General features: G+C 46.9%; 1 protein-coding gene and 1 non-coding gene across 7 annotated transcripts in view; one reads left to right on the top strand and one right to left on the bottom strand.

Annotated features, from left to right (window-relative positions):
• The window catches only part of KAZN (kazrin, periplakin interacting protein), a 1,289,243-nt gene that overhangs the window by 1,044,752 nt on the left and 231,301 nt on the right, over positions 1-13,190 (bottom strand). The gene's annotated exons all lie outside the window — the stretch shown is intronic.
• On the top strand, positions 12,458-12,560 carry LOC116566706. The gene has a single exon (XR_004275986.1). It is a non-coding gene; the product is annotated as a U6 spliceosomal RNA (small nuclear RNA).

Genomic DNA, 13,190 nt, shown 5'->3' with positions numbered 1-13,190 from the left:
TCACATGTACCCCAAAACCTAAAATGCAATTAAAAAAAAAAAGAAAGTAATGGCCATTTAACGGGTTCTTTAACTGTTGGAGGACTTTTTGTGGTGTCCTAGTCACGGCTGTCTCCAACATCTCCATTGTTATGGTCCTCTATGGACCACTCTCTCAGCTAATTACAACAGGAAAGACGGAATTAGGTGCAATTACTTTTGCACCAATGTAATAAGTGTGAATGTGTGAGTGTATGTGCGCTTGTGTGCGCGTGTGTGTGTGTGTGTGTGTGCAAGTGCCTATGCATGCATGATTGTGAGAAGCAGTATAGTCCAAGGACAAGTTGTTGAAAATATGTCATTTAATCTGGGATTTAAAGAATGGAAAGAACTACGGGTAATTTTTCTCTCTTTCCATTTTCCTTTTTTATTGCTGTCAAGTTGTTTATACGATTAATAACAATGAAGCAGAGAAAAACAGGGAGGAGATGAAGTCTAGTGCACTCTGACAGTACCGTGAACGCATAGGCCTGGAACCTGGAAATCCCGGGGTGGACCATTTAGAAAAGAATATGCGGCTAATATCTTTCTTTTGTTTGGAAAACAAATTCATGACTGTGCGCCTTTATTCAGTAGCTGTATGGTGTTTGCCTACACAGGTTTCTATTATTACCAGTAAAATGATCTCTTATTAAGGCCTGGGATAAGAGCCATGGGCACCTCCCTGCCCTGAAATCAGCCTGTCTAGGTGCAAACCCAGCTCCCTCGTGTACTGGCCACATGGCCTTGCACAGGTCATTTAAGTTTTTGAGCTTCAATTTCCCATATTTGATTTGAAAATAATAGTAGTACCTGGTTCATACAGTTGTCAAGATAAAACGAGTTTATCTCTCTAAAAAGCACCTTGTACACTGCACATAATAAATGTTCTATGAAAGTCCACAGCTGTCTCAACATCTAGGGAGAATCCTTTTCGGCCATGTCTTCTTAGAGCTACTGATGGGACCACTGTGGCCTAGTAGATGATTTTTTTTAACCATGTCATTTTTTGTTTTATGTTTTTTGAGGTGGAGTCTCACTCTGCCCTCCAGGCTGGAGTGCACTGGTGCGACCTCTGCTCACTGCAACCTCCACCTCCCGGGTTCAAGCGATTCCCCTGCCTCAGCCTCCTGAGTAGACGTGACTACAGCCACATGCCACCACGCGTGGTTATCTTTTTTGTATTTTTAGTAGAGACAGGGTTTCACCATGTTGGCCAGGATGGTCCCTATCTCCTGACATCATGATCCGCCTGCCTCACAGCCTCCCAAAGTTCTGGGATTACAGGTGTGATCCACCATGCCTGGCCCATGTGCTTTAATAAAGATGGACCACAATACCCATATGTCCATCTCATCACTTCATCTTACTTTCAATTACCCAGGCTTAATCTTCTGGAAAGCAGAACTCCAAGCATACAGACGAGAAAATCGGTTCAGACCCTATCTCCCAGTGGAGAGACATAGCATCCAGCTAAATCCTAGGACTTCTGACTTGAATCCACTTCTTTTCCGACTATTTTATGCAATCTATTAAATGTCTTAATGTCATGGATGTGTTAATGAGTATTCATTTTGTGGCAAAAGCAGAATCAGAACTGTGTTGCCTCCTATGATGAAACATCCACTCTAGACTGCTCCATCAAGGCAGGACTCAGAGGTCAAAATGATATAACATGCCTGGTTTCTGGGGGTCTCATGCTTCTCTTGTGGCTTCATCCTCAGGCTCCACATGGCTGGAAAAGCCTGCAGCATCCCCAGACCTACATTTCAAGAGGCATCCTGTGCTCGATCCTGCCTTGGGGTCATGAGCCCATCCTTGATGGGATTATGACAATTAGCCAAGACCAGGTCACAAGTCACCATCAACAAACCCCGTGGGGAAGGGTGTGGGTTCTCTGCTTGGTGAAGAATAGATCACGTATTTCACCATGGTCCATCCCACTCACACTAAGCATAGAAGTGGGACTGCTTCCACAGAGGTCATTCAAGATTCTGTTACCGGGCAAGCCAAGTCAACATTCATCCACTGAGAAATATTTTACCAAATGGGTCAACATAGCAATAAAGCTTCAGTAACAGTCAGGAAGTAGCCATTACTGCATAATAGAGGAGAAAATTATTTTCTGGCTGAGAGCTACACATAGATCTCCCATTTTCAAATCACCAGAATGTAATAAAATAGACTTCAAGGATCACATCACAAGATGCCCACAATTTCTTTCTTTCTTTTTTAATAGAGGGAGTCTCACTCTGTTACCCAGGCTGGAGTGCAGTGGCACAATCTTGGCTTACTAAAACCTCCGCCTCCCCGGTTCTAGCAATTCTCTTGCCTCAGACTCCTGAGTAGCTGGGATTACAGGCACACACCACCACTACACCTGGCTAATTTTTTTTGTATTTTAGTAGAGATGGGGTTTCATTGAATTGCCCAGGCTGGTCTTGAACTCCTGGGCTCAGGCAATCCACCCTCCTTGGCCTCCCAAATTGCTGGGACTACAGGCAGGAGCTGCCGCACCTGGCCATGATGCCCACAATTTCTTAACCTGAGGGTTATCCTGTGCACATCTATCCTGACTGTGATGGACCTAATCCCATCTTTCCTATTGTAATCAGCTGAGAGAGTGGTCCACAGGGGACCATAATGATGGAGATATTGGAGACAGTGGTGGCTAGGACCACCACGAAAAGTCCTCCAACAGTTAAAGAACCCAAGCTTGGGCTCTCTAACCCATACTGGATCAGAGAAAAGTCCAAAGGGAGACAGGCTAATTATCTCCTAATATTTGAAAGGCTGTCATGTATGGGGGAAACGTATTGTTATTTCTATATTTTATTTAGAGGTAACATTCCAATGAATGGATGGAAGTTATGGGAAGGCAGGTTTGGGTTCAACAGTGGTATAGTGAATGCTTGTTCATTTTGCTCTCCAGCTTGTGTTCTTCCTTTTTCTGATAATGGCGCCCTGATTTTGTTCTTGGTAGACATTTCCTCCACTCTCATTGCGCATAGTTGGAACAGCTTCCAAACCCACCTTCAAGAAAGTAGCCTGTGATGGCAGTTTAGCCAGTCGGTTCAATGCATGCCCAGGCCACAGGCCCTGGTTGTTGGTGGTAGTCACTTTCTGTATCCCTCAGCCCACCTGTGGTTTCAGCTGAGCCAGGGTGCCCAGTTCCTTGGAATTTGTGCCGTGTTTCCTCTTAAGCTCCTAAAACAAGCAGTGTAGAAGGGGAAGCCTTCTCCAGCACATCAGATAGATGCTCATTATGTTCTGCCTGGATCTCTTCAATTACGAGATCCTGTGTTGTTACCCTGGCAGCACGACAGCTCAAGCACCAGCTCCGTCTCCCTGCTTTGCTGCCTCGGGCCCTTATCTGAAGCCACTCCCCGACCCCAGCACATCCCATCTGGATTCAGCCCAAAGTGGGGAGGTAGAAGGGAGCAAATACCTCCAAAAATAATTTTTAACCAATGGAGACAGGAGATGGGGTGTCAATGAACCATCATCCTGTCCTTCTGGGGGGGCATTCTACATCATTTCTGAGGGACCCCATTTGTTCATAGCCATAACCAGTTTTATTGTGTATCTTTTATTGACTTTCCGTCTTTCCCTGGGCTCACCTTCTACATTAACTACTTGTGCTCAAATCTCAATCTCAGGCTCTGTGGGTGAGTGGCAGGTGGCACCTAAACTAAGTCATTGGGAATTGATATGTTATCCCATTTGGGCCAGTGAGAGAACAAAACTCCCATGAATTAGAAGGGAGCCACTGGGGTGGTGTCATGAAAAAATGAGTCTGAATTTGCCAGAAACCACCAAGCAGATCCTGAGAAGGAAGCCAACTAGGAGGAAAGAAGCTGAGATGAAGCTTGGCGATATATTTTGAGTCTTGAATCAAGCCTCACCTGAACCCCACTTAACCTAGAATCTTGAACGTTATGTGACCCAGTACATTCCCCTTTTAGCTCAATTAACTTTAACGGGGAAAGATGGAAAGTGGGGGGGATTTTTTTCCCTCCACTTTCAACCAAAAGTTTCTGAACTAAAACCACAAAGAAATAAGTTTCCAACCATTAATACTGCCTAGCAATCAGTAAGTCTGCCTTGAAAAGTATTGAGCTCCCCAAAATTGAAGATATCCAAGCAGAATACATTAAAACATCTATCTGATGTGCTGGAGAAGGTTTCTCCTTCTACACTAAGTTTGTTTTAGGGGCTTAGGAGGCAAAACTACACAAATTCCAAGATCCATTTCAACTCTAATGTATCTGATTGACTAATAAAAATGAATATGTTGATTCAACAGCTCTCTAAGAGGTGACCACTGACAGTGTTTCCTGCTTTGGTCTTACTCATCACACTGTGATATGATTTGCCTCTGTGTCCCCACCCAAATCTCATGTTAAATTGTAATCCCCAATGTTGAGGGAGGGACTCGGTGGGAGGTCATGAGAGAGGACTTCCCCCTTGCTGATCCTGTGATAGTGAGTTCTCACAAGATCTGATTGTCTGAAAGTGTACAGCTCTTCCCCTTCACTCTCTTTCTCTCCTGCTGGCCATATGAAAGTGTGCTTTGCTTCCCTTTTGCCTTCTGTCATGATTGTAAGTTTCCTGAGGCCTCCCCAGAAGCAGAAACCTGTATAGCCTGCAGAACCAGAAGCCAATTAAACCTTTTTTCTTAGTCTTGTAGCAATGCAAAAACGGACTGCTACACACTGCTTGCATAGTATTGACGAATCACATTTCATTGATTAATCAATGTTTCCCCTGCTACCTCCCAACTCCCTGGCAATTTGGATTGCTGATACTTCCTCAAAGCTTTTCTTTTCAGAATTGCTTAAATGCTACATTCTCTACCTGTATCAGAGGGTTAGCAAGACAATCAGCACACACAGCATTAATATCAAGTCCCAAAAAGAGATGTTCTCACTGAGGAGGAATCAGTCAACCCAGAGGCAGCAAGAAGGATTCACAGCTCTCCGGTTACTAATATAATGACTGCTTTTACTTGGGGCAAGCCTAATTATTATCTTGATGGCAGAAGGTTCAGATGTGTTATGCTTAGGTTCACAGATCTCCTCCCCCCATCCCCAAAGACCTGCTCCCACAAGGCATGCTACATTAATATTTATTTTCTCTGAAACAGCATGCATTAACCAAATGAATAAGGCAGCAGGAAATAACTGGTCTCAGAATTTTTTTTAATAATAAATAAATCAGCTTATTAATGGTGAAAATATACTAAGAGGCACATGTTTTTAAGAGAGATGTTCCACCTTGCATACAGAAAGAGTTGCCTGGCATGGTTAGCAGGAACATATTACAGATGGGAGTGAAGTCCTCATTGACACCTGGATGGAGGGGCCCCCAGCCACTTTCACCCCCCCCCCCCCCCCCCCCGTTGGAAGGAGTGACCATAATACGTACCATGCTCAGAGCTACGTAAATGAAAAAAAAAAAAAGAAAGAGGAGAAAGGTGATAGCCCTTAACATTTTTGGCCCAAGGAAAGAAGCTTTTAGTCAGAAAGCACTAATTCAGTTATGGTCAACAGAAAGATAGTAAGAGACAGACTTACTGACTGTTGTAAAATGTAATTGATTAGGGTTTCTGAGTCTTGTTCATTTTTTAAAACATTCTATCTTGTAATATATTATGTATACAGTTTGCCGGCTATATTTGTTCACTTTCTCTCAATTATCTGCATACATAAAATGTGACAAGGGCTGCTTTTCTTTTTGTGATCAGATGAGTTTCAACCATCAGGCGGCAGAATCATGAAATGTTTCCCTTTACACAAAGACCAGTGTTTCAGCAAACTCACAAATGGATAGGAAGGTGCATATCACCTCTCTCTCTCGCTCACTCACTCTTCTCTGTCTCCCACCCCCCTGCCCTGTTTTTCCACGTGATGGCTCTCTTTTCCTCTGGGCTGCTGGGAAAATGAACAATGGACAAGTCTGTAACACTCATCACAAGGAGAACATGGAGAAGATGGACAAGTGATGCTGAGAGAGCCTCAAGAAGATGCTTCCCCCTAGACTCATCTGAGTTCTGCAAAGCCCCACAGATGGGCAGCCAACCAGAAGCCCATCCCTCTTGCCAATTCTCCCACTGGAAAGTGGAGGATTCGGGGTGGAAATCGGGTGGGAGGCACGGGGCAGTTTGGCCTTTCACGCCCAAGTAATTAGGCCTGATGCTTGAAGGAATATCCCTGAACTTGGCTGATGGACAAGAAAAAGCTGGCATATCTGGGCTGAACTTTTAGGCTTGGCCGAGTGTTCACGCCATAGGTGCACAGGGACCGAGTGTCAGAGGGAAGGAAGAGCACAGAGCTGGGGTCCAAAGACCAAAAGTGTGTCCGGCTTCTCTATTATCTAGCCTCCAGCTAAACATCCCCTTTTATGCCTTCCTTTCCAGGCACAAAGACCCATTCGACTGTGAAGGCAGCTTCAACAATTCAACTCCACAGGTACGGTACCACGTGTGTCCCTGCGTACTGGGCTCTGTTCTGAGCAGTAGGCTACCAAGATAAACAGAGAAAAACAGGTGCCTTTTAGGAAGCCTTGGCTGAGCAAGGGAAGTGGGTCCATAAAAAAATAAATAGAGAACAAATGCATCCTCTTTATGACCTGCTAGGCTTATGCTAAAATTCCCTTAAAGATGGAATGGCTTCTGTTTCGGAAATTCACGTCTCTCCAAAATTATACTTCTAGCGCCAGGGCTTTATGAATCAAATTAACGATCAGATGGGTTGAAGAGCTGAAGATGAACACTGAGATTTCCTGATGCCATAATTAGTGTGCCACATCTATTCTGGGGCTCTCCAAAGACAAAAAGACAATACAAAGCGAAGACAACTCTTAAGGGCTGGAATACGTCTCTCCTCACCCCACAAATTCATATGTTCAAGTCCTAACTCCTGGTACCTCAGACTGTGACTAGATTTGCAGACAGGGGCTTTCAAGAGAAAAGTAAGGTAAAAATTAGGCTGTTCGGCTGATTCCTAACCCAATATGACTGGCGTACTTATGAGAAGAGGAAATTCGGCACACAAAGTGACCACAGGGGGACACGGAGGAACAGCCATGTGAAGAGGCAGCAGGAAGGCCGCCGTCTACAAGCTGAGGAGAGAGACCACAGGAGAAACCGCTCCCCTGCCAGTGCCTTGAGCTTGGACTTCCAGCCTCCAGAACCAGGAGAAAATAAATTGTTCTGGTTTAAGCCACCCAGTCTTGGGAGGCTGAGGCAGGCAGATAATGAGGTCAGGAGAGGAAGGCAGATAATGAGGTCAGGAGATCGAGACCATCCTGGCCAACATGGTGAAACTCTGTCTCTACTAAAAATACAAAAAAATTAGCCAGGCGTGGTGGCGCTACTCCCAGCTACTCAGGAGGCTGAGGCAGGAGAATCGCTGAACCTGGGAGGTGGAGGTTGCGGTGAGCAGACATCGGGCTGCTGCACTCCAGCCTGGGTGACAGAGTGAGATGGAAGGAAGGAAGGAAGGAAGGGAGGGAGGGAAGGAGAGAGGGAGGGAGGGAGGGAAAAGGAGGGAAGGAAGGGAAGAAAGGAAAGAAAGAAAGAAAGAAGAAAGGGAAGGGAAGGAAAGAAAGAAAGAAAAAGAGGAAAGAAGGAAGGAGGGAGGGAGCAAGGGAGGGAAGGAGGGAAGGAGGGAGGGAAAGAAGGAAGGAAGGAAGGAGGGAGGGAGGGAGGGAGGAAGGAAGGAAGGAAGGAAGAAAAGAAGGAAGGAAGGAAGGAGCGAGCGAGGGAGGGAAGGAGGGAGGGAGGGAAAGAAGGAAGGAAGGAAGGAGGGAGGGAGGGAGGGAGGGAGGGAGGGAGGGAGGAAGGAAGGAAGGAAGGAAGGAAGGAAGGAAGGAAGGAAGGAAGGAAGGAAGGAAGGAGCCACCCAGTCTGTAGGATCACTATAGTAGTCCTAGCAAACTAGCACAGCATGACTCCCTCTTCTCATGCCTCCCATCCTGAAGCCAAGAGGCTGGAGAACTCATTGAGCAGATCTTCCCCCTTGGCTGACCATGGAGAGACCTTCCTGCCAGCCTCAGGCACCAGCACCCCTTGGCGGCATTGTGCACCAGAGCACAAAACGGCGCAGTACCACCTTATACCCTGAGAAACTGCTTTGCCCCTCAGCACACAAAAAGGGGGCTCCTGCCCTCCTGCTGCTCACAGACTGAGCCCGAGCTCACTGCCCTGTTGGCTCCCTTCACGGAGCTCTGCCTCTCCTTAGACTTTTCTACTCCAATCCCACTCAGCCTCCTGGGATCTTCAGATCTGATGCTTGGCATCATCTTGCAAACTTGGACTCTGGCTCCCTCCTGCCCTCAAACCCCACTCGGTGTTGCCAGGACCAATGGGTCCTCCCAGTGTCATGAGTGGACCCAGGGAGCTCACAACGTTCACACACTTCCTCAAAGCTCTCCTCACTCCAGACACAACAACTCCGAAAATGTGTCTGGCTTCTCTATTATCTGGCCTCCAACTAAACATTCCCTTTCAGGCCTTCCTCGCCAGGCACAAAGATCCATTCAACTGTGAAGGCAACTTCAACACATTCAACTCCACAGATAAGGTACCATGTGAGTCCCTGCGTGCTGGACTCTGTTCTGAGCCATAGGCTACCAAGATAAACAAGTATTAGCCCACCCCATAAGCCAAGTGCCCAAGTCTCCTCTCTGCCAGGGTGTCCCTAGCATCTACTCAGAGCCTGGCACACAGTGTGGGCTTCCTATGCGTCTAGTGATCAAATTGGCAGACTGAATACGTACACAAAGAACAGCCTTTCTCTCTTAACCCCATGCATTCTTTCAGAGCAAGGCTCCCGAGTCAAGTGAAAGCATTTTAGATTTATTTAGAGCATAATCTCTTGTCAAAGATGATGGGGGAAGGTGAGAAGACCCTGGAGCACTTCTGAGCGCTTTCGGATGTGGATGAAGGCATGGCAGGCACTGCTAATTTCCCCTGAGTGAGTGGGAATTACCCTGTCGCCATTAGCGTCGGATTTCCTGGCCTCCTGGCTCTACCACCGCTCCAGTGTTATGTGAACCTTTATTTTTATATTGTACAGAACACACACTCAGACAAAAAAAAAAAACCAGTAAAGGGGGATACTTTTTCTTAGCTATTGAAAAACACATCTAGGCTTCACAGACCCCCTATTACCGGTAAAATTGTTTTCAGATCTGGCATGTCCTATGTTAAACCGCTTCCTCATTCTTTTTTTTTATGTGCAGCTTTCACTGTGAAATGGTTTTTGTGTCTGGACAATGAAATTGAACTTGCCTAAAGGGCAAGGAACAAAGTATAATCATAAATTGAAAACTTTTCGGTTGGAAAGAGGTCACTGGAGGCAAAGAGATGGTGGGAAACTTTTGTTTTTTTCTGAGATGGAAGCTCACCCTGTCACCCAGGCTGGGTGCAGTGGTTAGATCTAAGCCCACTGCAACCTCTGCCGCCAGTGTTCAAGCAATTCTCCTGTCTTAGCCTCCTGAGTAGCTGAGATCACAGACGCCCGCCACCACACCTGGCTAATTTTTGTATTTTTACTAGAGATGAGGTTTCACCGTGTTGGCCAGGCTTGCCGCAAATGCCTGATCTCACGTGATCCGCTCACCTCAGTCTCCTAAAGTTCTGGGATTACAGGTGTGAGCCACCGTGCTTGGCTGACGGTGGGTGACTTGTAAGATTTAGGTAGCTGCGTCATCATTCTCCCGAGATCCAGCATGAGCAGTCCAGGGAGGAACATCAGACTGGGGGTTAGAAGACCCAAGGTTGATTGACAACCCCACCCCTTCAAAGCTGTGTGACGTTGGAAAAATCACCTCACCTCTCTGATTTTCCTCATTTTATTTTGTTTTTATTTTTATTATATTTCTGCATTTGTAAAATAAAAGTGATATTTATGCCATGTCTCTCATTAGGTCATTGTAAAATTCAGATGAGGCCTTTGCTAAAATGCACCACTCTGTACAAGTAAAGGAAGCATATCAGGAAAGAACATCTGGAGCTTGGGTTGAGATTCCTGCTCTGCCAATGAACGCTTCTGTGTCTGTGGACCTGAGGTGTCACTTTCTCCTTTTAGGCTTCAGTTTCTTCATCTTTTTGTTTGTTTGTTTTGTTTGAGACAGAATGTCACTCAGTCTCCAGGCACCAGGCTGGAGTGCAGTGGCACAATCTCAGCTCACTGCAACCTCTGCCTCCTGGGTTCAAGCAATTCTTCTGCCTCAGCCACCTGAGCAGCTGGGACTATAGGCACGTGCCGCCACACCCAGCTAATTTTTGTATTTTTTTGGTAGAGACGGGGTTTCACCATGTTGGCCAGGATGGTCTCCATCTCTTGACCTGTTGATCCGCCCGCCTCGGCCTCCCAAAGTGCCAGTTTCTTCATCTTAAAATGTAATCAATTAATTCAGCATCTAGGCAGGGGGTGGAGGGGGAGGGCTTCTGCCTTTATGATACATGGAATACCAGATGCCAGGCCTTTTCCCGTTGGAATTCTAGAGGAAGAACCATCTATCTTTGGCTGCCTCACCTAGAGAACCCCAAAACGAGAGAAAGGTCTCCATGCCTCACGTGGCTGAAAGTCCTGCCCTTTTCGGCTGTGACTGCATCCTAAGGAATCCCAGCTTCACCTGGCTCCACCACACACACAGTCCACAGAGTGAGCAAAATCTGCTGCGTATATAAGCCAGATCATGTCACTGACTGGGCTGAAACCCTCAATGCTTAATATACCTCCCACTTACCACAAACCCTAAATTCCTTACTAGGGCCTCTAAGGCCAGTTAAGACCTGCCAATCCCAAAACCCCACCCCACCCCCCGCACCACCCCTGCACCCCCTGCACCACCCCTGCACCCCCCCAACCTCACTCCACTGACCCAGGCTACAGTTACACCTGCCTTCCCATGGTTCCTCAATCCTGCCCTGATCTTTGCTGTCTGAAGGTAATGGCTACCTGCCCTGATCTTTATTGCTCTGAGGGTTATGGTTCTTCCATGGATGCTTTTGTCCCTGCATCCCTTTCCTGTGGCTGCTGTAAGAAGTCATCCCAAACTGGGTGACTTAACAGAAATTTACTATCTCCCAGTTCTGAAGGCTGGAGTTGAAAACTAAGGATTCAGCAGGGCCCCGCTCCACCCAAGGGCTCCAGGGAACCATGGTCCTTTGCCCCTCCCAGCTTCTGGTGGCTTTGGCTTTCCCTGTGGCAGAGTCCCCAGCTCTCTGCCTCTGTCTTCACATGGCCCTATCTTCTGTATCTGTGTCTTCCCCCGCTCTGTCTCTACTTATCACTGGATTTAAGCCCACCTGGACAATCCAGAGTGATTTCACCTTGAGATCCATTTTAATTACCTCTGCAAAGACCCTTTTCCAATCAAGGCCGCTGACACAGCTTCCTGGGAATGCTTGGATAGGACGTGGACATATCTTTCTGTGGGCCACCATTGACCCACAAGCCCCATTGCCACGCATTTTTACTAAGTCAGAAACGACATAGTCACAATCGGGATGGGGCAGGGGGAGGATGGTACTCCTGGCTTCCAGTGGGTAGAGGCCAGAGAAGCTGCCAAACACAGGATGCACAGGATGACTCTCCACAAGAGAGGTTTATCCAGTCCCAAACGTCAGTAGCGCTGAGATAGAGAACACCTGCCTTCCAGCTTTGGCACCTGCTGCTCCCTCTTCCCGGGAGACTAGCCTCACATGCCCGTGGATGATCCAGTCTTGTTACTGCGGCCTCACCACGGCCACCCCATCACCTTATCCACTCACTACTGCAACCTGTGTTTCATTTCCCTCAGTCAGAGCTGCGTCTCAGTGGGAAGCTTGTTTGCCGTGTCTCCCTTTCTCGCCTCCCCAATGCTCCCCACCAACCACAGAAGACTGACTACAAGCTCCACGCGAAAGCTGGATTTTGTCTCTGTCTGAACTACATCTCCACCTCAAGAACAGAGCAGATGCTCTGTGTGCACTTTCTGAATGGAAGAATGAATGAATGAACAAGTGACTATGCCGCAACAGGGTGGGCCCCAGAGGCATCACCCATACCAAACATTGCCAGCACCCTTGAGGGGTTTGAGGGGACTTCAGGAACTGAGAAAGACCATCAGTGAATATACCAAGATGTCCTTTGCCAGAGCGCTTAAGCAATAAATTAAAAAATATATCTTTCCTTCTTTTTCTGGTGAGTTTCAAAATGTGGGTTTCACCAGCGTCTATTCTGTGCCTAGGATGGTAATAACTGATGTGATATTAACAATGAAGCTGAAAGCAAGATACCCAACTTTAACAACCCTGGACTGTGGTTAAGAAGATGAGACCGAACCCGGATAAAACAGTGTCTGATTTGGTGCCGGGCTGAGTGAGGCTAGAGAGAGCAGGCAGCTAGGAAGGAATGGGTGGTGTGGGGAAGTCGTCATCACAGGGGCTTGCTTCAACCGCGCATATTAAAATTAGAATGATACAGAGAAGATTAGCACAGATGCCGTGTAAGAATGGCACGCCAGTTCATGAAGTGTCCCATGTTTTTCTCAGTCTTCACAAGGTCATTTCACTATTAGCGGACTTGCCCCAAGGAAACAGTGTGAGGCAAAGCAAAACAGGTGGCACCAAATGTCTGAAATTGTGATTTTTCACTACAGAAATATTTACGTCAGGTAATTTATAATATAAGAAAGGAGCAGTTACCTGTGGAAAGCATCTTGGAAATGGGGAGGGAGAAGTCATCATAGAAAGGCAGACCCTGGCCTTGACTGGATCGGAATGGATTGGGGGGGTTCCTATTGAGAAGGAGCCTCCAAGGGACCAGCCACATAGTGGTCATCACTGAGAGATGAAGGAAGAAGCCTGGGCCACTTGGGAGCTAGTGAAGAAAAGTCCCCAGGAGAGGGTGCAGGCGTGGATGGGTTTAGGTTGAATTCCATCACTTTCTGTCCTTGATTACCAAGACCAGGGGTGTGTGTTTGACCCATAGATAATACAGGCCCACCGGGGGCTTTCAGTAAGGGAGGGCACCTCAGAAGTGATCTGGGAAGATTGATCTGAGAGAAACAGAATAGCCAGGAAGAAGGAGAGCTTGAAGGGAGGCTGCAGTCCGATTTGCGGGTGATTGCAACCATCCAGGCATGAAATGGTTTACTCTATTGGAATTGCCTATTTA

The sequence above is a fragment of the Sapajus apella genome, unplaced genomic scaffold (assembly GCF_009761245.1).
Source record: "Sapajus apella isolate SASKATOON/1434 unplaced genomic scaffold, GSC_monkey_1.0 scaffold43, whole genome shotgun sequence".
In the NCBI taxonomy this organism is placed as follows: Eukaryota; Metazoa; Chordata; class Mammalia; order Primates; family Cebidae; genus Sapajus; species Sapajus apella.
Note: the sequence above shows the minus strand (reverse complement) of the source record. Positions and strands in the feature narration are given on the sequence as shown.